Raw genomic sequence first — 24,915 nt, 5'->3', positions numbered from 1 at the left:
TATATAAGGTATACTTGCCCTTTTTCTTTTCAGGTTCTTGTATAGCTCAGCCTTGGACTTCCTGTACAGCTAAAGACCATGAACTCCTGGTCCCCCTGCTCCTGCCCCCCTAGTTCTGGGATTGCTTGCATTCTCCTCAACTTTCTTTTATGCCCTGCTTGGGATTAAACCCAGGGCCTTTTAGGTGCTAGACAAGCATCCTGCCAGGTAAACCTCGCCCAGCCCATGCCTCACAAGTTTAGTAAAGGCCTCTAGAAAAAAAGGACACAAGATGCTAGCGTTACCTTCAGCAGCTGTGAACAGGATCCCAGTTGGGTAACAGGTAGCAGGTTGTTTCTCCACGCACACTCACTGTCAAGCACTCAAGCCTGTCGCCTTGCCTCCCATTTTTCTTCCTGTAAGGACATAAATGGCCATGGGGTAACGGTCTCTGTAGTCTGTCAAGAACATGCACATATTTTCTTCTCTGAGCCTGAAAATGATTTAAAGTCACCAAGGTATGTGTGGCCCAAGCCCAATCCAAAATCATAAACTGACTTAAAACTTTTCAAGTGTTGCTAGAGTTTTTCTGCCTGGCCCACAGTCAGGGCAAATCTCTCTCACCCGCCAGTCCCAAGCCGCTCAAACCCGATCAAGTAAACACAGAGACTTATATTGGTTTCAAACTGTATGGCCGTGGCAGGCTTCTTGCTAACTGTTCTTACAGCTTAAATTAATCCATTTCTATTAATCTATACCTTGCCACGTGGCTTGTGGCTTACCGGTACTTTACATCTTCCTTATCCTGATGGCGGCTGGCAGTGTCTCCCTTCCCAGCTTCCTGTTCTCTCAATTTTCCTCTCTGTTAGTCCCGCCTATACTTCCTGCCTGGCCACTGCCAATCAGTGATTTATTCATTGACCAATCAGCAACATATTTGACATACAGACCATCCCACAGCACCTCCCCTTTTCTTTTCTTAAAAAGGAAGGTTTTAACCTTTACACATCTCCAAAGTCAGCTTGGTATATTTGGGAATTTGGGCGTAGCTTCTCTTACTACTTCCTGCTGGAGGGGGGCGCTGTATCTTCTGGGGAAACAAAGAAAATTTTAGGATCATGGAGTAGTCCGTGAGGCTGTATCATCTGAGCCAGTTGCCTTCAAACCATTCTGGATGTTGGATCATCTGGGCCATGGTGTCATCAGAGACCTTTCAGGGGGTCTTGGCTGGTCAAACCTGATGTATCTTAATCTGGAACAAATCCATAGCCTCTGGCTTTCTGTGGGAACAAAAGAGACTCTTTTCCAAAGCAACATATCCTTATATCCAAATTTTGAAGTCAAGGTATCTTTAAAATATATATATTGGTTTAACTCAACAGCTTTTACAATCAAATTTTTTTTGCAGCTAAAAATCCCAAAGACAACACAATCCAGATTCTCTGTGTAATATTCATCTTCACGTGGCTTATTTTTTTATATTAATTTTACTGTCTCTTTAAAGACTTTATTTTTTAAAACTATGTATTTGTTTCTATACTGTATATATCACCTTTTTTTGTCTCTTTTAAGCCTACGTATATTTTACACACATTTTAAACTATTACATCTGAATCTGTCTTATTGTGTATCTATTGCTTTAAGCTGCAGCAGCTGTGGCTGCTGGCTCCGCCCACCTCACCTTCCCAACATGGCGTGGTACTTTACCACCAGCTCTGGGAGCTATCGTGGGTCTATGCTTTTATCCAAGCAGCGTGTAGCCCAAAAACCTCTTTTGTTTTGTACTAGCAAAGGCTAAATCCACAATGTAGCCTAATGTGCCATTTGTAGAGGCCTCATTCCCGCCATACTGCAGGTCGAGCGTGCACGCCAGCAACCCGCCAGTAGCTCAAACCGGCAGCTGCTGCTCATTTGAGAGAGACAATTAGGAAGCTGTTTTTAGCTCCGTTTTAGAATCTTTTTTTTCAGGTTTTAGGTGGAAACTCTTGCCACCACGTTGGACGCCATTTGTTGCTAGAGTTTTTCTGCCTGGCCCACAGTCAGGGCAAATCTCTCTCACCCGCCAGTCCCAAGCCGCTCAAACCCGATCAAGTAAACACAGAGACTTATATTGGTTTCAAACTGTATGGCCGTGGCAGGCTTCTTGCTAACTGTTCTTACAGCTTAAATTAATCCATTTCTATTAATCTATACCTTGCCACGTGGCTTGTGGCTTACCGGTACTTTACATCTTCCTTATCCTGATGGCGGCTGGCAGTGTCTCCCTTCCCATTCAAGTGTTTTGCAATTTTTAAAAAATTACATAGTTCTTTTGAAGATTTAGTTATTTTCATTTTGTGTGTATTTGGGTGTTTTGCTTGCATGTATATCTGTGTACCACATGCATGGACGTCAGAAGAGGATATCAGATTCCCTGGAACTGGAGTTAAAGATGGTTGCTAGCCTCCATGTGGGTGCTGGGAATGGAACCTTGGTCGCCAGTACTCTTAATCCCTGGACCATCTCTCCAGCCCAATTGTGTTGTTCTTAACATAAACTTGGGCACAGTGCCAAAAAGTTGGACATGCCTGATTGTCCAACGGAGTCTTGTTTATTGGTAGGGCCCACTTTAGCCCTAAGGAATGAGATCCTTAGACACAGGGCAGGTTCTCCACAACACAGTGGCATCAGATAAGGCTAGTGTGACAGAAGCAGGGTTCATCATTCAGCTGAACAGGAGTGTTGGCAGGACCCAAGTCTGGGCAGTAAGAGTGAGAGAACCTAACTTCTGTGTGCAGTGAGGAAGCCGCCTAGTACAGCAGCCCTGTGTTCTGTGCCCTGTGAACTTTCCTGGTCAAATGTGAGGAGGCAGATGTCTTGGGACCTAGTTACAGAAGGGTGGTCAGCCAGCCAGCAGCATTGGTGGTATACTGAAATTGATTAGAGATACAGAAGTTCCAGCTGTCTATTTAAATCTGTATTTCAACCAGGTCCCCTGGTGACTATGCACTTTGTGGCTTGAGAGGCTCTCTGCGCAATTACTGGGCTGTCCTTGTGAATGAGGCTGTGGTGGTGGAATTAACAATGAAAGGGACTAATGTTTTCTGACAAGTGACCTCTTCTGATAAGGACCCTGGGCATGGTGGCAGGAGTGGAAGGCAGCCTGCATGTGTGTACATGGGACGCCGGCATTGACCGCTAGTTCTCTTTTTCTCCATCGATCTGCTAGGAGTTGCCGAGGGAACTTTACATGCATCTCCCCTCTAGTGCCTGTAGATTTGACCGTATCCAAGGAACCTTTAAAAGAACCGCACTGATGTCCCTCTGATGCTGGCAGTGCAAGGAAATGATTGACTCATAAAGAAGTAAAACCCAGAAAGTCAAGTCAATTATATTTTAAGTGACAAGTGTTTGTTCAGCTACCAGGCTATATAGGATCCACACTGTCCGCTTACAGTGTGCTACTGCACCAGAACACTTGTGTAAATGTTGGGTGAGGAGAGAAGATGGATGTGAGGAGAGGATGAAGGGATAGAAATACCTAGCAAAAAAAAAAACAAAAAACCCTGGCCTATTTTATCAGAATAAGGATCAAGCCAGATAGTCGGTTACATAATTTCTCTGATGCAAGACTTTGAAAACAGGTGTTGTGGGCATATGTATGGGGAACAGCAGTCATGGAATTATTTTCATTTTGAATATACAATAGCAGGCCATGCAGGAAGGAAAGCAGCTTTGCTGTATTATGGTGTTTCCTGGAAAAGATTTTTTTTTTCCCCTCCACCTGTTAGTAGATATGAATTAAGATGCCAGCAACCAAAACAAGCCCAAGTCTGGGCGTGAATCTGTGTCTGCGTAGGTAACTGTAGTTTGTTTGTTTTTCTGGTGGCTCTTTCTATCACAATAAAAACTAAATTGTGGACACTGGCCAAGTATTTAGTCAAAGGAATTAAAAGATGGTAGTATCACTGGGGTTTCAATTTTCAATTGTTCATTCACTCTGAAGGCCAATGAGATGCAGTTGAAACAGAACCAGTGAATTTTTACAGCAATTGGAAGAGAGATTTTGTGCTCCCCACCCCTCGTCTCTGTCTTTTTAGTAATGGGGAAACAGAATGAAGTACCTTGGATGGCTAACTTGAGGGAGGGGTAGAGTCTAAATTCAAAGTCCTAGGGATGTGCCTTGTTTATGTTCTATAAAGAGAACACGTGAGTGATTGCTGCATGAACTCTGGAGTTTCCCATTTAGTTTGGAGTTGTGACAGACACGTACTGAGCCATGTGACCAGTGTTCCCCAGCTCTCTAAACTGTTTCTTGTATTTGAATATGTCATAGCTTGGAAGTTATTTTTAAAAAGAGGCCAGAAAGGTGTGTGCCCAGAGAGTGAGCATGAAATGAAGCAGTCAATGTAGTAAGGTTTTTTTCCTCACCAAATGCTAAGTTATGAAAGTTCTTTAAAGCAGCAGAGAATAAAGACCTCCATTGATGTAGGCAAATGGCTAGAAAGGTCTAAACATTACCAGGACTTTTAAGTCAGTGTGGTGGTAAAAGTTAAGATGTTTTGCTGGATACTGAAACTACATAAATGGCTCGTTTGTGGTCTATAAAATCAGTTGTTTATGATTAGAGCAAGCATAGGTAGTGTGAAACAGACTTGGAACTCAATGAGAACAGACCCAGATTTTAATCTAGTTATTTATTAGGCGTTGGCTTGACCTTAGGCAAATATAACCTCTCTGAGCCCTGATTTTCTTTATCTACAAAACCATGAAAAAAAATTCAGGCATTTCTGTTAGTTTTTGTGTACTGAATATGAAAATATCTGGTCACCTACATTCTTGGTAAAGCCACTTGCTCTCCAAGTCCTCCCGAAGCATTGCGACAGTGTGGGATATTGCCAGTTAAGCTAGCTGAATCCCTGTCCATGGAGCAAAGCACAAAGGATGGATGATAACGCAAACACATGGAGGCAGTTGACCTTTGGGGCTCAGCAGAGATAAGTCTATTGACTAGATACTAGTGTGTGAGTCCATGGTAACATGCAGGATAGACTGTTCTGAAATTAAAATTCTAGCGGCACAGTGTGACCGGAAGGAAGTCGATAGGTCCTACCATGCTTCTGATATATGGGGCGCTTCTGTTGCAGATAATTGCTGTAGATTCTGAATCTGGTATTGTCCCACCCTAAGAGCAGATTTTTTTTGTTCATTTGCTTTGATTTGTGCCTTCCACATGCCATTTTTTTTCTTATCTTGTAGTCATTCAGATAGTATTTTTAGAGATGTTTCTTCAATTAAGAGCATACAAAAGGTTTTTAAAAAAAATACTGACCATTTTGCACAAGCCAGAAGAGCATTTAAAGATAAGCAGTGTCTTGCTTCCTGGCAAAGTGCTTGGCGGTTAGCCTTGGTAATTATGAAGCAATCATGTTAATAGATGTTTAAGGATAATGGAACTGGAGCTGTGCTGAGCTGAGGATGGAAATGAAAACATGTGAGACTTTTCTCTTCATCCACTGGTGCTTGTTAGCATCCCAAAGGGGTTTTAATTAGATGGGATCTAGGAGCTGTGGATGCTCTAGTTTCCCTTCCTCGGAACAAACCCTAGCTTAGTCGCCCAGAACATGCGTCAGATGACGCCTTGCTGCTTGGTGGTGGTGTGTCAGCTGTACTCACTTACCTCTACTGTTCGGCTTGTGCTTATTTAGATACCAGGCTGCATTTTTGCCCATATATGCAATGATATCTGATCCCACTGTTTCTTGATATATATTACAGAAAATGCTACCGTTCCAAAATACTATGAACAGCATGTTCCATGGTCAAACACACCGGCATCAAAATTAATTATTCTCCTTTTACAGAATCACAGTGCATTAGTAGCTAATTACAGGTTCAGAAAAGACCTGCTATAAAGAATCATATTTAACTTCTTCTAACCTAGCATTTCTCAAGCTTGAGATTAGACCAAAGGACTTTTGCTTTTGTTTTTTAATAAGCCATCTTATGTAGCTGTTTCCTCAATCTATGGCTTGCTAGCCATTAAACTCTACATCAGTAAGAACTTGTACTCTCCCGTTAGATAATAAAGCCCAAATATATTTTTCAGTGAGGAAGCTTGAAGTGAAATGGTTTGTAAACAATGTTATAATCCAGTCATAATAATAATATAATCCATGTGGCATTACTAGCAACATCCTGAATATGCAAATTTAAGAGAATGTACCATGATAGTCCTTCACGTGAGTCTTTCAAGAGAAGGTTACTGAGCAGTTTGTTTACACTTCAATTTGGAGCTCCAAATTTTCGCACCAACCCTTTCTTCCTAATCCCTACCATACAGTAAGAGCTCAAGTTTCCAACATACTCCTTTTCTTCATTTCTTTTTCCTTAAAATGTTTAAATTGAAAAAGAAAGGAATTGCTCAACTACTAGGAGTTAGCCAGAAGACAATTGAGGGATTTGGATGTAATGTCCTTCCACAAGGATTTTTAACTCATAGCATAACGTTGAAGTCTCATGGTTGATAACTGCTCCCGAGATCCTGTCTTCCTCTCAATCTGACTTTATGCCACACGTATTCCACGCATCCTTTGTCATGCGGTCTAAGCTAAGATGGTAGAGGTTTCCCTCTGGGAGATGCCTGTGTGTGTCGGGCAACAAGGCCGGATGCAACTCCAGTTTGTAAATAAGAACACCAAGGTCTTGGGTGATTGGTTTAGGACACTACAATGAATTGAACTGAGAACTAGGCAAATACCCACTCCCCAATGCATGCGCTTGCTTGAGACAGTTCAAAGTAGAAAAGGCAGCAGCACTCAAGCTGTGTACCTAAGTAGGCAAGCCTACTAAAGATTTGCTGTCATGGTTAGCTACCAGAAGAACCTGGGTAACAGGCCAGAAGGAAATAAGACATCTGTAGAAAAGATGGTCTGATATTAATAGCGTTAATACTAAAGGATGAAAGCCAAATTAATGTTTGTTTTGGTTTGAAAAAGACATGAGAAGCACATAATGGGCAGAAACCCTACTAAGCAGTCCTCTGTGCTTCCAACGTGCTAATTAATTATCTAAAAGTCATGTTCTATTTAAGCAGTGGCAGAGCAGGTTAAAAACAATGTGAGTTCTAGTAAGGAGGCAGATAGCACTTACCTAGATCTATGGTTTAAACTACTCTTGTCCATTTACTGGCTCAGCCACCAATCAACATTCTGTCTCGAACTCAGCACCTGTGCGTGCTAGCTGGAGTGTGTATCCTTGTGCCCTAAAGTTCTCAAGAGCCTAAGTCTCTTTGTAAAACACTTCACAGCAGGAAGCTCTTTCTCAGCTACAGAGATAAATTCTGAGGCTGCTGTTGCCAATCCATCTCCCACCCAGCTTCTTGACTCTTTCAATTTCAGAGGAGATGGGCTGTTTCTAGATAGTTCATGGAGGGTAACTGTAGAAGGCACTGGATAAAGACCGCTGTGACCACAATTTCCTGAACAAATGACTTACTCATGTGCAGCTCCACATCTTTGTGTCTTAAAATCAAATCGAGTTTAGGAGACCTCTCTGGTCTGACCACTGTGAACAGGAATGAGGCTTTATTCCTGGTGAGCGGCCCACATTTGTAGCAAGCAAATATCTGCTGTCTCATCTGCTGTCTGAGGTCATGAGCATATTATATCTTAGCATCTTGTCTCTGTGTCTCCATTCCATCTCCTGCTGTCTCAGCTGTGCTCCTGCTGCCCTGTGCTGGATCCCAGCTTCTGACAGCTCCTCTTGCCTACTTTGGAGTATACAGATGTTAGCTGGTTTTGCTGAAACTGGTATTTGCGTTTTCATCTTCTGGTTTCTCTGGAGTTTTTTGGATTGTTTCCCGAAGGAAAAGCATCAAATACTAACTGTGAGTGATGAAAATAGGTGACCAAAATGAACTTGTTTAAAAAGAAGTTAGGGGCTGCAGAGATGGCTCAACAGTTAAGAATGCTTCCTGTTCTTGCAGAAGATCACATGCAGCTCACAACTTCCTGGAACTCCAGCTCTGGGGCATCTGATGCCTGCTTCTGGCCTCCGGGGGCTCCTGTATTCACATGAACTCATATAGGTATGCACATATACATAAAAATAATACATTTTTTAAAAAATAATTCAAAAGAAAATTCTAGAAATTTCCCTTTACATTTCAATATATGCATATAAGAAAAATGGAACATATGAAACTTCTATGTATCTTTCCCAGCAATTGAGGCAAAGCATTTATGGGTATCCCTTTAAGATATGCACCTGTGTGTGTGTGTGTGTGTGTGTGTGTGTGTGTGTGTATGTATCTGCATGCGTGTTATGGTATATTAGTTTAAGATGTGTTACATTCATTTATTCTGTGGAATATTTGTTTAATAATGCAAAGATGTATTGCATTCTTTTATGTTGCATTTGTTTAAGTCTGTAAAGCTGTGTTACTTTGCTTGCCTAAAACAGTTGATTGGATTAATAAAGAGCTAAACAGCCAATAGCTAGGCAGGAGAAAGGATAGGTGGGGCTACCATGCAGAGAGAATAAATATGGGAAATCTAGGGAAAAGGAGAGGAGTATGCCAGGGGCCAACCACCCAGCCACACAACCAGCCAGGGAATAAGAAGGGAAGAAAGACATATAGAATAAAGAAAGGTAAAAATCTCAAAGGCAAAACGTAGAAGAAGAGAAACAGGTTAATTTAAGTTAAGTTAGAAAAGCTGGCTAGAAACAAGCCAATCTAAGGCCAAGCATTCATAAATAAGACTCTGTGTATTTATTTGGGAGCTGGGTGGAGGGCCACCAAAGAGTAAAAAAAAAAAAACCAATGTGTTTGTGTGTGTGTGTGTGTGTGTGTGTGTGTGTGTGTGTGTGTGTGTGTGTGTTTGTTCATGGGGGGTGTCTTAGTTAGAGTTTCTATTGCTGTGAAGAGACACCATAACCAGGGCAACTCTTATAAAGTAAAATATTTAATTGGGGTGGCTCACTTACAGTTTCAGAGGTTCAGTCCATTATCATCAAGGCAGGGAGCATGGCAGCTCGCAGGCAGACATAGTGGTGGAGAAGTAGCTGAGAGTCCTATATCTTGCAGGCATCAGGAAGTCAACTGAGACATTGGATAGTATTCTGAGCATAGGAAACCTCAAAGCACACTCCCACAGTGACACACTTCCTTCAGCAAGGCCATACCCACTCCAACAAAGCCACACCTCCTAATAGTGCCACTCCTATGAAATTATGAGGGCCAATTATGTCCAAACTACCACAGAAGGTATTCATGTGTGTGCCTTTAGAAGTTAGTGGTTTGAGTGAGGATGGCCCCATAAGCTCATATATTTGAATGCTTGGAACCTAGTTTGTGAAACAATTTGAAAAGCTTAGGGGTTTGAGTTCCTGTTAGAGGAGGTGTCAGTGGTGGTGAGCGTTGAGGTTCCAAAAGTCCACATCATTCCCAGGAATTTCCCTCTGGCACATAATTGTTGTCCCAACATGTAAGTTCTCAACTACTGTTCCAGTGCCATGGCTTCCTGTCTACTGCCATGCTCCCCTAATGATCATAGACCAACCTGAAACTGTAAGCCCCCAATAAACTCTTCTATAAGTTGCCTTGATCGTGGCATTTCTTCACAGTGACAGGAAAGTAACTAAGACAAGGGGCCAGAGATTGGTATTTGATATCTTCATCTACCACCCCCCAGTTTTTTTTTGAAACAGAGTCTTTTACTGAACATGGGTTCAACTACGTTAGATGACCCACTAGCTCTCAGGCATCCTCCTGTCTCCACCTCCCAGTGCTAGGATTACAGGCACATGCCACCACTCCTGGCTTTTGATACTATGGATCAGTTCCTCATGCTTGTGCAGGAAGTGTGCAGGAAGCATTTGACCAACTGAGCTGTCTCCTCAGCCCCCATATATGGTTTTGGTTTTTTGTTTGGTTGGTTTGGTTTTGGTTTTTCAAGACAGGGTTTCTCTGTGTAGCCTTGGCTGCCCTGGAACTTGCTCTATAGACCAGGCTGACCTCTAACTCACAGAGATCTGCCTGTCTCTGCCTTCTGATTGCTGGGATTAAAGGCATGCACCACTACCCCCCAGCATGTATTTTTAATAGGCCAGCACCCTTTGGCCCCAAAGTCAACTGTGCCAAGTTCAAATGGTTACTCTTGTGTTGTGTGGAGTTCCCTTCAAACATCTACATTTTAAGAAGTGCGTTACTCAATTTATAAGTGTCTTGTCATTTTGTTACTCATTTCTGCCTTCATTCCATAACAGAGGGCCTCTTCTGAATAGTGACAATCCTTGGAAATATATAATGATTTTTGTGTTACTTGAAGATTATGTGTTCCATGGTATTTTTGTGTAGCTGTGTTCAAACCTCTTATGTCTTTTATTATTCATCTACTTGTTCTCTTGGTAGGAGAGAGGTAGTGTGTGTGTGCACATGTATGTTTGGGTGTACATGCAAATGATTAGAAGTCAACATCAAGATATCTTCCATTACTCTTCCTCATGTTCATAAGATTTATTTAGTGTGTGTGTTGGGGGGGGGGTGATTGTATGACACATGTGTGCAAGAGTCCACAAAGGCCAGAAGAGAGTTTCAGAACCCTCAACTGGAATTACAGGCAGTTGTGAGCCATCTGATGTGGCCAAACTCAGGAAAAGTAACAAGTGCTCTTAAGCACTGGAGCACCTCTTCAGCCCTTCTCTGTCTTCATTTTTGGGACAGGTTTTCTTATTGAATCTGGAGCTCACCAATTAGGCCAATCTGGCTGCTAAGCAAGCTGCCAGGATTCTCCTGTCTCAATCTCTAATGCTGGGATTACAGGGATGTGCTGCCAGCCCCAGCTTTAAAAAAAAAAAATCATATGTTTAGTGTGGAAGACCAGCTCCCACCTTTTTGAAGGGTTCTTAGGAGGAGGAGAGAAGGATAAGAAATATTAGGTAAAAAGAGAGACCTAGATGATAAGAAGGACTGAAACACAGAATAGCTTCAGGAGGGCCTGCATCAATACCCAACGGTCTCAAAGATTTATTCAAAAGGCTTTTTATAATATGCCAAGGGGAAAGGCAAGAGACCTTGCCCTTGCAAGATCAAAGCATATTGTACAGCCAAGTATTAGACCCTTCTAAACACCTGGTAAGCACACCTGTGGCCAAATCATCCCTTATGCAGCCCTGTTGGGTAAAGCAAGCTCAGATTCTCTGACCCTGAGTAAGTTCTCACTAGGAAACCTCTGTGGGCTCCTATAGGTTCCCCCTTAATAATCTAAACCTCAAATGAGCTTAACTCCAGCCAGCTCTAAATCAACTTTTCCACTAAGAGCTTGCAAATTGCTGGAATTACCACAGAAATACTCCTGCTCCCTTTGGCTGCCACACCTCCCAGTAAAGGAGTAGAGGATGATAAAGATAGAATACCCTTTTTCAATGGGTCTAAGATGATACTCTACTCTAAATTACTTTATATTATACCTTCACCATATTCCTAGACCTAAAGTTTATATTCTCTAAACTTCACCAAAACTTTTTTTACAACTTTAGAGAAAGAGAAACATAGACAGAGACAGATAGAGATACTTGCTGCAGACTAACTTTACATTTACAGTTTTACTCCCGAAGAATAGAATACCACCACCTCAATTTAATTCATTAATTCATTACTGGGCATGCCCCCCTGCTTTGCGGTGCCCCCTCTCTTTTATCCTTTGTACCTAAGTCCCACGTTCTGGTGCTGTCTGTGGGAGTCCAGCTCCCACCTTTTTGAAGGGTCTTAGGAGGAAGAGAGAGGGATAAGAAATATATGTAGAAAGAGATACCTAGATGATGAGAAGAAGGACAGAAACACAGGAAAGCTTCGGGAGAACCTGAACTAATACCTGATGGCTTCGAAGGTTTATTCAAAAGGCTTGTTTTAACATCCCAAGGGGAGAGGCAAGAGACCTTCCCCTTGCAAGATCAAAGCATATTGTATAGTCAAGTGTGGACCCTTCCAAACACCTGGTAAACATGCCTGTAGCCAAATCATCCATTATGCAGCCCTGCTGGGTAAAGCAAGATCAAATTCTCTGACCCTGAGTAAGTTCTCACTGGGAAACCTCTGTGGGCTCTCACACTTTGGGGCATCTGAACTCAATTCCTCATGCTGCACAAGTGTTTTACCAATTGATCCATTCCTCTGTCCCCCAAAATATGTATTTTTAAATCCCAGTATGATTATATATTTATTCATCAATTATTTTAGTCCTACCGGATTTTGTGTTGAGCATTTTAAAGCTGTTCTTGAAAGCGTAGAATTATAAAATTATTATGTCTTCCTAACGGATAGCCTTCCTTTGCTATTTAGTACCCTCTCCTTAATTTAAATAATTCTTGCCTTAAAGCTGTATATTTATAAATCTATACCATATTTGTTTTTCCCTATACTCTTGGTTATCTTTCTCCTGCCCTTCTATCATGGCTTCTTCTACTGTGCACAGCATACTGTTGGCTAGGAGTGTGGATTTTTTTCCCCTTCCTAAGCTAATAAATGGTGCATTTCTGGCAGAAGGCAGAAGACTCCCAAGTGGCCAGGAAAGTGGGGTGTGTCATTCACAGAAAAGCAGTGTGAGCATGAGTGTTTGAGTCCGTTCTTCTCACTCCCCAGATCCCACAGTAATGAGGAGAGTGGATTGTGAGAAACAAGGGAATCCCTCTACTCTTACAGCACAGCAAACAAGTTCACTCTCTATCCCAGAGGGAGGCGTTTCCTCATCCCTCAAGGTTTTCTGCTGCAAATGCAACCCTCTTGAGAAATGCCTGGGTGAAGAGCAGCCTTCTGTTACACACCACACACACACACACACACACACACACACACACACACACACACACACACACACACACGAGTGGGGATGCAAGCACACAAAGGTCCTCTGTGATCATGAGTGCACCTATTTCTCTTCATAATTTTGTCATTTTTTGCTATTCCCTATTTTGAGGGTATATTATTACGTATATGTACAGATTTTTGAATTATAATTCCTTCCCAATTAGAAAGGCTTTTGTGATCAGGAAATGGACTTAACTCTTGCAATGTTTCTCGCCTCAAACTGTACTTTGCTATGTGCTAATACAACTAAACCAGTTCAGTTTTCCTTTGCTTAGATTCTTCCTGGCATAGCTTTTCTCATCTCTTTGGATCCTTCTGTGTTCTTGTATTTAAGATGTTTCTTCTGCAAGCAGTCCATGTAATCAGACAATGTTTATATTTCAAATAGATTAGGTCATTTAACTGTAAATAATTTACTATATTTAGATGTTTTGAATATTTCAGTGTTCCCTGGTTGTTCTCTTTCCTTGTTCCCATTGCATATATAAAGTACTTTTTCATTTTCCCCATTTCCTTACCTCACTTCTAACATATTCTAGTTATCCCCAAGATTACTAGAGGCATTCTTGACATACTCTGGCCTCTGAAGAATTAACTGCATTCCACTTCCCAGTTAATGCTAAATTCTTATAATACTGATCACATTGGTGGCCCCACCTCCCTTACTATTCATATAAATGTTATCTCTACAAACATTTTTGTAGAAGCCGTCCATCTTGCAATTAAAATGTAGCTATTAGTATTGTTTTCTGAGTTGACATCCATTTACCTACTGTGTGCTTACATGTATTGGGCCTGCTCCTTGCTCTTCTTCCTGTACTTTCTGTGCTTCTGATTGAAATCATTTTCTTTCTCTCTGAGGAATTAAATCCCCTCATTATTTCCTTCAGAACAAGTGTACGCCTGACACTGTCCAGCTTTGTTTTTCTGGAGATGTCTTTATTTCACCTTTGACTATATTGAAAAGCGTCTTCATTATGTCTAGAATTCTCTATGGTCGGTTATTATCTTTGAGTGCCGAAAAACATCCTTTAATACCTTATCCCTTATTTCTGTCTCTCTTTGGAAAAGTTGGCTTACAGTCTTCCATGGCTCCTTAAAGACGCAGTCTATTTTGTTCCCTGCGCCATGCTTCACCTGCCTCTCTCACACACTCCGGGACCCTTCCTCAGCTCTGTTCCACATGATGTTAAACCATCTACCGAGTTCTGATTTTAGCTCTACTGCTTCATTCTCCATGGTTACTGTTCTGGGTTCTGTTTGTTTGCATCCTTGCTTTTTGTTTCTTTCCAACTCTAATCCTTGGATGGACCTCCTGGCATCTATGTCCTTCAGTTCTTTTGGCATTTCTAGTTTCTGGATGGCCTGTCCGTGCTTGCATTCTGCCCTTTGTAGTTCAGTCTGTAGAAACAGGTGCCTGACATTATATTCAAAATGTTGCACAGGGTTGACCCTTTTCTCCTGCCAGCTGCCCAAAGCTGAGCACCCCAATGCAGCTGACTCACTGTCCTGGAGCAGGCCACTTTAGTCCTGGGGGTACCCCCTTCCTGAGCTGCAGCTCCCTCAAGGTTTCAGATTAATGCCTGCAATATTTGGGGGTACCAGACCCCCTTGGAAAGTCCTGGACTCAGTTATCTCCATCACATTATGAAACTGCCAGAGGCTTGCGTTCCCCTTTACTCATTCTCTCCTGAGCTTCCAGCCTGTGTGTCATATAATTTAACCAATAATAACTAGAAGAAAACATCTTGATGTTGGGCTCATATATCCGAATCTTAGTTCCACAACTCCTCATAACTGGGACAGCTTCAAACAACTTAGATGACTCAGAGGATAAAAAGACTTGCTGCTAAGCCTGACCATGTGGACTTAATCCCCAAGACCCATATGGTGGAAGGAGAGAACCAACTCCCAAAAGTTGTCTAACCTCCACACTCAAAAAATAAAAAGTAACAAATTGTTGGTTCAAAAAAATAAATAAATAAAATCTGGGGGCTTGAGAGATGTCTCAGAGGTTAAGAGTACTGTTCTTCCGGAGAACCCAAGTCAGTAAGCTCAAAGCCACCTATAACTCCAGCTCCAGGGACTCTAACATATAAATCACTGAAAAAACAATCCTCAGCTTTTATCATTGTAACCCATAAAGTCTCTAAAAGCTTCTGGTGTTAGTTGTCCTACACTAGGATTTGCCAACAGCTGTTACAGGTAAAGGAACATTCAGAGATGAGACTTTTGTTGGTGTTTAAGACAGGGTCTCACTATATAGCCTCTGAACACCCAGATAGAATTTACTATGTACACCAACCTGGCCTTGAACTCAGGATTATACTGCCTTGGCATCCTGAGTGCTGGGATTTCAGGGAAAAGATGCTGTGCTCTGCTTCCTGCTTCATTTATTATAACTGCTTGGCTCCTCTACAAGAAGTCCAGAGACGCCCACAAGCAGATCTTTCTCCCTGTGTCTGGCTGACCCTAACAGGCACTGGGAGACAGTGAAAATGAAATCCCAGGGTGGCCCTGGGATCCACCTTTAAGTTATTCTTCCTGTCTGGCAGCTCAGCACAGGCAGGATCTAAAGCTCATGACTTTAGGGACCATGCTTAAGAGAAAGAATTTAAAATTGTTAATATAAAATTAGAGGCTGTGTAAGAGAGGAGACTTTACATTTCACCTTCAATGGCTTGTCTAGCTCTTTCCTCTGGCTTGGGTTTGTGTAATCATTTTGGTTATTGTCTCTTTGCTATTCCTTTATTTTAATGAGCAACTGTGCTCTGGATCTGGTTCTTCCACAAAAAAATGTAAAGTTTCACCACTTAGTTGTGTTCTGACCCAGCTGGCTGGCTTCTATACACCTGGCTGAACTCTAGCCTAAAACGGATAGCAGGAAAAATATCCAAATGTTTCCCAAAAGAGCATCCAGAAGCCAGGAGCAGAAGGTTCAGAAGTCACTGAAACTGGAAACCAACTTTTAGTTAAATGTGAAATGTCTCCTGCCCACTTGGTATTTAATATGTCCTATATAGTAGATGTCAGGCTTTCAAGGTAAATGCTTTACCTCATTTAATATTTTCAGTTACCCTAGTATGTTGGTATTTTTCAAAGCTTAACTTCTCTAAACATTGTTTTTCGAAGTCACAAAATAAGACAGAGAACTAGTATTTGCGGGTTGACACCCAAATCCATCACCCTCTACGGCACTGCCAGCCAACATCACAATTTCATCCTACTGCTAACACATGACCTGAGCCCTGACCTAGCACGGGGTTCTGTTGGCTGTGATGACCTTAGAAAGGTGGCTCCATGACACTGAGAGTCCACATGGTGCTCAGTCCTCTCTTTGCTTTGGATGGCATGAGATGATCAACTCTTTGGGCCATCTCTGCTCATAAGAGTCAATGGTTCCATTGAAGCCACTCCTTTATGTTTTAATCACTGTAGTTATAAATGAATTTACATCATTCTTATTTAAACTTTTTTTAAGTGCTTGTGAATCTAGAATCAGAAAAAAACTGTTGGCATTTATTCCTGATTTACACTACAATCTATTTAATTTAGAATACAATAGGCCCTGGGCTCATGTTTGTGGCTGACCATTGTGTGATTTATGAACAGAAGGGCTGGTATTCTTCTAGAAGCAGAAACAAACCAAACAGGCACTATTTCATTCTAATGGGATGTGCAGTCACACCACTGCTTCTTGTCCACTCTGCTTATGTAATTCAGAAGAGCACTCGGCACAGTTTAACAGACTTGTTCTCAGAGAGGGCCTGGGTGTGCAGCACCCTGCCAACTTCCCCATTAGTTATGGAGAAAAGCCATTTGTATTCTGAAATTGCATATCAGCCAGGCAATCACCACACAGAAATAGCCCCCATGAAAAGAAAGCAGTGCTATATTTGAAGCCTTAATCATGTGTATTTATAGGCCTGGGTTTAGTTCTATTTGAAAATTTTCACATTATACAGTAGCATTACAATTACCAACACACTCAGAGAGTGAAGGGATGAGACGTTTGATCCGCTTAACTTTCTGAGTAACTTAGACCTAGTCACGAAGAATTTTTCTGATCATTCCTTACTGAATGTATTTCAAAAATCACTTTAGTCACCTCCTAATATTATTTTTTGGGGCTGGAGCAGTATGGCAGCTTTCTCAATTCATAAAAAATTATATAAAAACTTATCACTAGAGATTCTGCCTATGGGCCTAAGGCATTGTCTTCATCTGTTTCTCTATTGCTATGATAAAACACTGACCCAAAGGAACTTGGAGAGGAAAGGTTTGTTTGGCTTATAGGTCCATCATGAAGGAAAGCTGAGGCAGGAACTGAACCAGAGAGCACAGAGGAATGCTACTCACTGATTTACTTCCAGGCTCATATTCAGCTCTCTGTCTTATACAGCTCCAGCCCACCGTCCTAGAAGTGGCACTGTCTACTACGTCTTGGGCCCTCCTCCATCAGTTAGCAATCAAGAAACCATCCCAACAGACATGCCCACAGCTCAATCTGATTGGAAGCAATTTCTCAACTGAGATTCCTTCTTCCGAGGTCTAGTTTACATCAAGCTGACAAAAGCTAATCAGTGCAAGCATGCCTTCGACACTGGCATCTCTGATGCCACTGTTCCCCATCTCCTAATCACCTGTGCTGGTGAGGGAAGGCCCCAGTGAGCAAGCACCTGAAGGAGGTAAATAAAGAATATGGTAAGAAGGGGAAGCAGCATAGAGGTCCTGATTCAAGACCTGTTCCAGGGTGTTCAAGGGAATGAAGGGGATAGGAGCCAGAGAGAAGGCCAGAGAACTAGACAAATGTGTAAACTGAGAGGTATTCTTTTTTTCTGACAATATCCCGTGGTCTAGTCTTTCTCTGAGTGTTTCGAGTCACTTATCAAACTTGTGACATCTTCAGCATTTCCCAAAGGTCAGCTAACTCAATATGTTTCCCTCCCCAGTACTACCCTCTACTTTGAAGGGAGTCAGCCTTCAAATCACAAATCTGACCATACCATTCTCCTCTATAGCATGCGCAGTAACTTTCGTTCCTAAAGAAGAGTGTCAAGAAGGAGGAAGACACAGAACAGGTATATTTTGAGTGAGGAAAGACCACAGATGATGATGACAATGAATGTTATGATGATGCTGGTAGTGGATGAAGTGATGTTGGTAGTGGTGGTGTCAGGGATGACATTTACTGATCTCTTCTGCAGTATTGCATACCGTGGCCTGTGTTTCATGCAACTGAATGCAGTTGGTTCTCACAAGACTGTCATCACCCTGTGATAGCATCTCTTATACAAATGATAAAAATTTAAGTGTAAAGAAACATGTCAGGGTTTGCACAACCAGTAAAGGGTAGGGCCAGCCTTGTAACAGGATCATTGAGTACAGAGCCCACACTGAGATTAGTTCACACATTGTGATTGTTCCCAGAAAGTTGTAGACTCGACATGGTGACTAGTGTGTACAACTGTGTGTGGGAAACCACATGTCAGCTCCGGGAGTGTGCAAAGGGGACAACTGTGACAACACATGATATAGAGGCCATGTTTATCTGTCACAGACATGTTTTGTGGGTCGGCTGGCTTACTCTGGCCTCTTCCATGAGTGAAGGTGCCCATTTGTCTTCTGGGAATGAAATTTCAATGAACAGAAGTTGCTGGCAAAACCTCACATGTCACCACCAGGTGAACCATAGTTGCCTTTTGCCATCCCTGGTGACAGCAACACTGATGGCCAATGTTTGTTAAGTAAATCAGCATACCCAGCCCACAGTGCACTGAATCTGTGACTGCTTTATTAGTAAAACAAATAATGGGGTCACCTACATGAGTTCTGAAGAGAGAGAAAACCCAGTTTCTCCTTCTTGTTTGTTTTTTTTTTTTTCCTGACTAGAGAGTTGGCATCAGAAAAGGATGAATGACTGCCCAGCGCTGCTGACTCACCACTCAGCTGTGACTGCCACCAGCCAAGAGGGGGGCATGACAGGCATCTGCACAGTGGCTGTCTCCTAAGAAGATGGCAGCTGCTGGGTCCTGACTGCTCAAAGGTCTCTCCTGCTTCCGGTTTGTCACCCAGGCTCTTTTGGGGGTTCCATTCTGCTAGTCATCCCCAGTACTCAGGGTATGCCCTGAGCCTAGAGGTTTTCAAGTTCTCATTGCCCACCCCAGACTCACCCCAGTCCCCTCTTTGTCTTCAATGACCTTTTCTCCCTCCTGAAGCTGTGTTTAACCATTCCTGAATGGGGCGGCCTACCATTTCTCATCTCTTCTCCCTTCCAAATGAAATGTTTTCTTCTTTCCTATGTGCTACAAAGACGGAGTTCAATGGCACTTTAGAGTAAGAAGGACAGAGTCTGAACCCCAGCAGCCTTGACTTGAACCAGAACTTTGGAGGGGGGGGTTGTTGTTAAAACAGTCTCTCCATGTATAGCCCTGGCTGGCCTGGAACTTACACAGACTCATCTGATAAGTGCTGGCTTTAAAAACATGCACTACCATGACCAGCTTCAACACAGACCTTTAAGGACCTTTCAGTCCTGAGCCGCTATGATTAACCCTTCCTGGAGCCCTTGGAGCATAACTTATACCACTAACATTTGACTGCCAAGAGAAAAGCATGCTGTACCCATAGGAAAAAGATACTCAAATGTGGAGAGGGCTGATAGAAAGCTCAAAAAGCTAAGGTCATCTGCTTGGTGTGGTGACCTGCTTCCCAAGGTATTTTCACCTGCATTTCTTTTTTTCCTTTGGTTTGTCTTAGTTGGTTGGTTTTGTTTTTAGAAAAAAAAAAAAACATATTTAGTGGTAAAACTTAGCACACCCCAGCACCAAGAATGGCATGAAGTCAAAGGAGCAGGGACATCTGGGTGACCCCACAGTGTCTCACAGTGAAGGGGATGAGGAGGGCAACCGTAAAACAGAAGAGCCCCATGGCCTCAGACAGGGCAAAGCCCAGAATGGCATAGGAGAAGAGCTGCTGCCTGAGAGATGGGTTCCTGACATAGCCAATAATCAAGTTACCAAACACTGTTCAGATGCCAGCCCCTGATCCAGTCACACCAACTGTGGATGGTCCAGCAACAATAAACTAAGCTGCTGTGTCAATGTCCCAGGAGACAACACTGGTCTGGAACTCCCATGTGGCAGCCTGGAAAGGGGAGAGAGCTGCTGTAGGAAGGCTGTTGAGATGGGGCATCTGGTCTTCTCAGTAGGGAGGCAGACACAGGCCTGATTAGACCCCTGGTACAGGAGCAGATCAGAGCTGGCGGATGACAGTGCCTTGGTGCCTGGCATCTTTTCAGTCTCCCAGCTCTAGCCCTTCTCACCTGCCTTTCTGTTCTGAAAGTTTTAGAATCTTAACAAGGCCCCAGCTAACATCCCACCAGGGGCCGTTAACCCATCACATTCCTGTTCTGAAGTACCTGCTGGATGTTGTCCTGCAGCTTTGGGTATTGCTCAGGATTGATAGTTGGTACCTAATGTCTTGGACTATTTTCTGTTGCTATAATTGAATGACACTGCAGAATGCAATCAATTTGCAATGTTGGGGCTGGGAATTCAGAGGCATCTGGTGAGGGTCTTCTTGCTGGTTGGGATCCTGTAGATTCTGGAGGTAGAAAGAGGCATCATATACAAGAGACAGTTATAAACTGGATTTTATAGTAATCTCAATCTTATAACAACTCATTTACCCCTTAATTGACTAATTCATCATCCCACAAAGAGATGAACCCATACAAGAAGAGAACACTCATTAATCACCTTTGAAAAGTCACACTTGAGGCTGGCTGGGAATGTAACTCAATGGTAGACCCCTTGCCTGGTATGTATAATGCTGTGGCTTCAGTTCTTAATACACCTGATGCTTGATGCTTCACAGTAGAGATACAAGCTCAACATGAGTTTCAGTGGCAACTGTATCACCTACTGATCCCCAAATGCTCACACACATTCAACTCTTGAAGATGGGAAAATGATGCTTGAGTACCCTAGCTTCTTTGGGGTGATTGGTTTGTTTTCATTAGTTAATTAATTAATTCACTCTCATATCTGGAAATAAAAGAGATGCCATTTCTAGAATATAATCACCTTTAGAAGTGGGGGAAGGAAAACCTTCTGTTTCCTTCATAGCATTTCACTGTTTCCCAGCGTCTGTGATAACCCACACAGCTTTGGAAGGAAATCAATTAAAAAGAAGTTGTGTAAGGAAACAGCAAGGTACTGCATAGAAGTTTTGTCAAACAGAGGGAGTTTTACAAAGAAATGGTTAAAGCCTTTTCATTTCTTTGTCTCAGGAGAATGGAATGAAGTATTCCCGGCTGCAAAGAAAGAGAAGAGCCAGGCGCCTGTTGGAGACAGGAAGCTGCTAGCCAGTAAAATGTGGTGTTTGAAGATAGTGTTTAAATAAATACATACCAAGAAAGCAAATCTTGAAAACATGATGCCTAGAGAAAAAAGGCAGCCACATCTAGGCACAAAAGGCAGTGATGATTTGTACGATGAAGGTGAAGCCAATATATAGGTACTATCACCCATCCAACAAATGCTGTGTTACTGATAGTTTTATAATGAAGCGGAGTGGGAAGCTGGTCCCAAATTTTTCTTGACTCCTTTTAAAGTTGAAATGTGGGTTCTCATTCTCAGAAAAATTACTTCTCTATTATCTTTAAATTTCCCCCAGAATTAAGAAATGCTTTTAGGCCTAGTTGAAGGTGGGTACAGAGCTTCCTTCTCTGCTATAGTCTAAATAATGGTATGCCTCCAAAGTTACTATGCTGAAACTTAACACCCAGTGAATTAGTTTAGAGGAGGGCCAATGGGAGGTAATTAGGTCATGAGGGTCCCACCCTCATGTTTGATGTTTTTTTAAAAGACTCAGAATGAACATCCTAGACTAGAAGATGCAGAAAAAGACACCATTTATGGAGCAGAGACTGATACCTCTCTAGACATTGAGTCTACTAGGGTCAAGTTTGATCTTGCATTTCTCCAGGATTGTGAGAATTAAGTTACTTCCAAATTATTCCATCAGTTTTGTTATATTGCCTAACTAGATGTAGACCATCTGCCTTACATTTCTGGTGCTGTGATAAAAACCATGACCAAAAGCAATATGCAGAGGAATCAGTTTATTTGACTAATAGGTTATAGAACATTATAAAAGGAAGCCAAGGCAAGAACTAAAACAAAGATGATAAAGGAACATTGCTTACTGGCTTGCTCTCCATGTTTTCCTCAGCCTGCTTTCTTATGCAACCCAGGATCACCTGCACAGGGTTGGCACTGCCACAATGGACTGGGCCCTCATGTACGGGTAGCCCATACTCTGCAGGTTCTCATTTCCTCTTTATTTCCAACACGTGTGTATTGCTGTCTCTTGAAGACACTGCCATCGACTACATTTAAGAGTGTGTCTTGCTCTATGTGATGTGGATTGCCTGGTACTTCACCACAGACAAGTTGAAAGTCATCCTGTACATTGTCTGCTAGAACTAAAAGTCTTTACTTCCTCTAGAGTCTTCGTCTACAGAAGCTTTTACCTTGCTTCTGAACAATAAACATTAGAAAAGTAAAACATCTATTTTTTTTCATTATGTTGAGATTTCCATTATAACACCCTTGCTTTAAAAACCATTGTCCCAAATCTGTTAGTGGATAGGCCAAGTTATATAAAAGAGACATCTAAAGGCATATAACTATTATCAGTTGATGTCCTAATCCTGAACCTGAATAATGCTAACTGGGCAACATGCTGCCCAGTAAAGCATTGAAAAAGAAAGAAAACACTGACGTGAAAACCAACATGTCCTCTGGGAGGCTGACAGATGGCTGTGCCATCTTCTATTCCCATTCATCCTTTATCTTCTGCCTTATATTTTTCTCTTGTGGTTAGGATCCATGTTTGAATTCTTCTCAAAATGTTATATTTACCTTGTTTATTGCATTTTAGAATGCTTTGGTCCTAAATAATTAAAATCAGAAGAGCCAACACAAAAAGAATCCAGTTTAATTTGTGAGATGAGTTAAATGCCTTTGAAGACAAGGAAAACCCGAGTTAAAATCAACTACTATTTATACTTAGTGATCTTGTGCACACGTGATGTTTAGAAGCTCTTTATCTACTTTGGGAATTTCCTGACTGTTGTAAATTTAAACTTCCCATGATATCATCACACTGAATTTCTCACTTGCACATGCATGTTTAAAGAAGGGAAAATGGCACCCAAACTGTGAAAGTCACATCACTTATGTGAGAGGTGTGCTTTTGTGGATGGCATGTGTTAATCGGGATGTGAGGCTGCAATATCCTTACTGTAATAGAGGTTTCCCACACATGACAGAGGGGGAAGCACACTAAATGTATATAGGAATGCTTATTAGAAAACATGTATATGTCTGTCTGAGGGTTACTATTTCTGTGATGAAATATCATGACCAAAAACAACTTGGGGAGGAAAGGGTTTATTTGGCTTACACTTCTATATTATAGTCCATCATTGAAGAAGCCAGGACAGGAACTCAAACAGAGTAGGAATCTGAAGGCAGGAGCTGTTGCAGAGGTCATGGAAAGATGCTCCTTATGCTTGTTCAGCCTGCTTTCTTATAGAGCCCAGGACCACTAGCCCAGGGATGGTACCACCCACCATGGGCTGGGCCCTCCCCCATGAATCATTAATTAAGAAAATGTCCTACAGTCTTGCCTACAGTCCAATCTTATGGAGGCATTTTCTTAATTGAGATTCTCTCCTCTCAGATGACTTTAGCTTGTGTCAAGTTGACATGAACTATCCAGCACAATGTCTTTGTATTTTATGAGAAAAATGTATTTTCTAAATTCTCAGATGTAGCTTTTCTCTAATACATAACTCACCATACACTTTCAACGGTTTATTTATTTTTACATGTGTGGGTGTATTGCCTGAATGCATATCTGTGTGCCACATGCATGCAGTCTTGACAGAGATCATAAGATCATATCATCTGGAACTGGAGATACAGACAACTGGAGTGAGCTGCCGTATGGGTGCTGGGAGTGGAGTCTGGGTCCTTTCCAAGAGCAACAAATGTTCTTAACTGTAGACCTATCTCTTTAGCGCCAAAATTTATTTTATTCTTCATTATGTGTCACATGTGGCTATGCGTATGTGAGTGCAGGTGCCCAAGGAGAGCAGAAACTGCTGAGCTGCAGACGTGGGTCCTCTGGAAGAGTAGAAAGTCCTCTCTACCTGACGTATCTCTTCAACCCCACAACATACGTTCTATAGGGTAGCTTCCCCCAATATCTTTTATTGGCTCAATAGTTGGTTCTATAGTTGAAAAATCTCGTGATGCAAGAAATCCCATGTTCATTGATGATTGAGAGGAAAAGTGGCACACTAATGGGCCTTTTATTAGACATCCAGATTATTATACCTGTGAAAGAAGTGGAAATTATTCCCTAAACCAACTATTTACTATTTTGTGTGTGTGTGTTTATTTCAAATACGCTTTTTGAGTCAGGTGGTGGTGGCACACGCCTTTAATCCAGCACTTGGGAGGCAGAGCCAAGCAGATCTCTGTGAGGTCCAGGCCAGCCTGGTCTACAGAGTGAGCTCCAGGACAGGCACCAAAGCTACACAGAGAAACCCCGTCTTGAAAACAACAACAACAACAAAAATATGCTTTTTGGATAGCCTAACACATCCCTCTCCAAAGAAAGAGCAAATTTGAGAAAAATTTGGTATAATTTTTAAAATGCCTTACTTGTAATTGAACTGGATTGTTCAAAACAGTCAAAGAAGTGGTGCTAAGTGGCCAAAAAAATGTAACCATTTCATAGTATCCTATGATACAAAGATTAAACGTCTCAAAGAACCACTGAAAGGTAAAAGTGAGTGGCAGAGCTTGTGTTTGTGAGTATGTCTGAGGTCCTGGGCTTAAGTACAAATACCAAAAAGTTTTCTAACAAAGTAGAAGAAAATAGAAATGAAGAACACATTTTTAAAATTCAGGAGACTCAGAAAATAAACCTAACTTCTGCTCAGCTTGTTTGATATGAGCAAGCACAGTGTTTATATATAATTGATATCCAAACATGGATTTAATTTTTAT

The 24,915-nt window shown here is 41.9% G+C and overlaps 1 pseudogene; it reads right to left on the bottom strand.

Annotated features, from left to right (window-relative positions):
• Window positions 1-18,721: 18,721 nt before the first annotated feature.
• Window positions 18,722-24,168, bottom strand: LOC128100966 (ATP synthase F(0) complex subunit C1, mitochondrial-like; annotated as a pseudogene).
• Between the last annotated feature and the right edge of the window lie 747 nt (window positions 24,169-24,915).

Source organism: Peromyscus californicus, unplaced genomic scaffold, assembly GCF_007827085.1.
Source record: "Peromyscus californicus insignis strain IS unplaced genomic scaffold, ASM782708v3 Scaffold_7__1_contigs__length_154581171, whole genome shotgun sequence".
NCBI lineage: Eukaryota > Metazoa > Chordata > Mammalia > Rodentia > Cricetidae > Peromyscus > Peromyscus californicus.
Note: the sequence above shows the minus strand (reverse complement) of the source record. Positions and strands in the feature narration are given on the sequence as shown.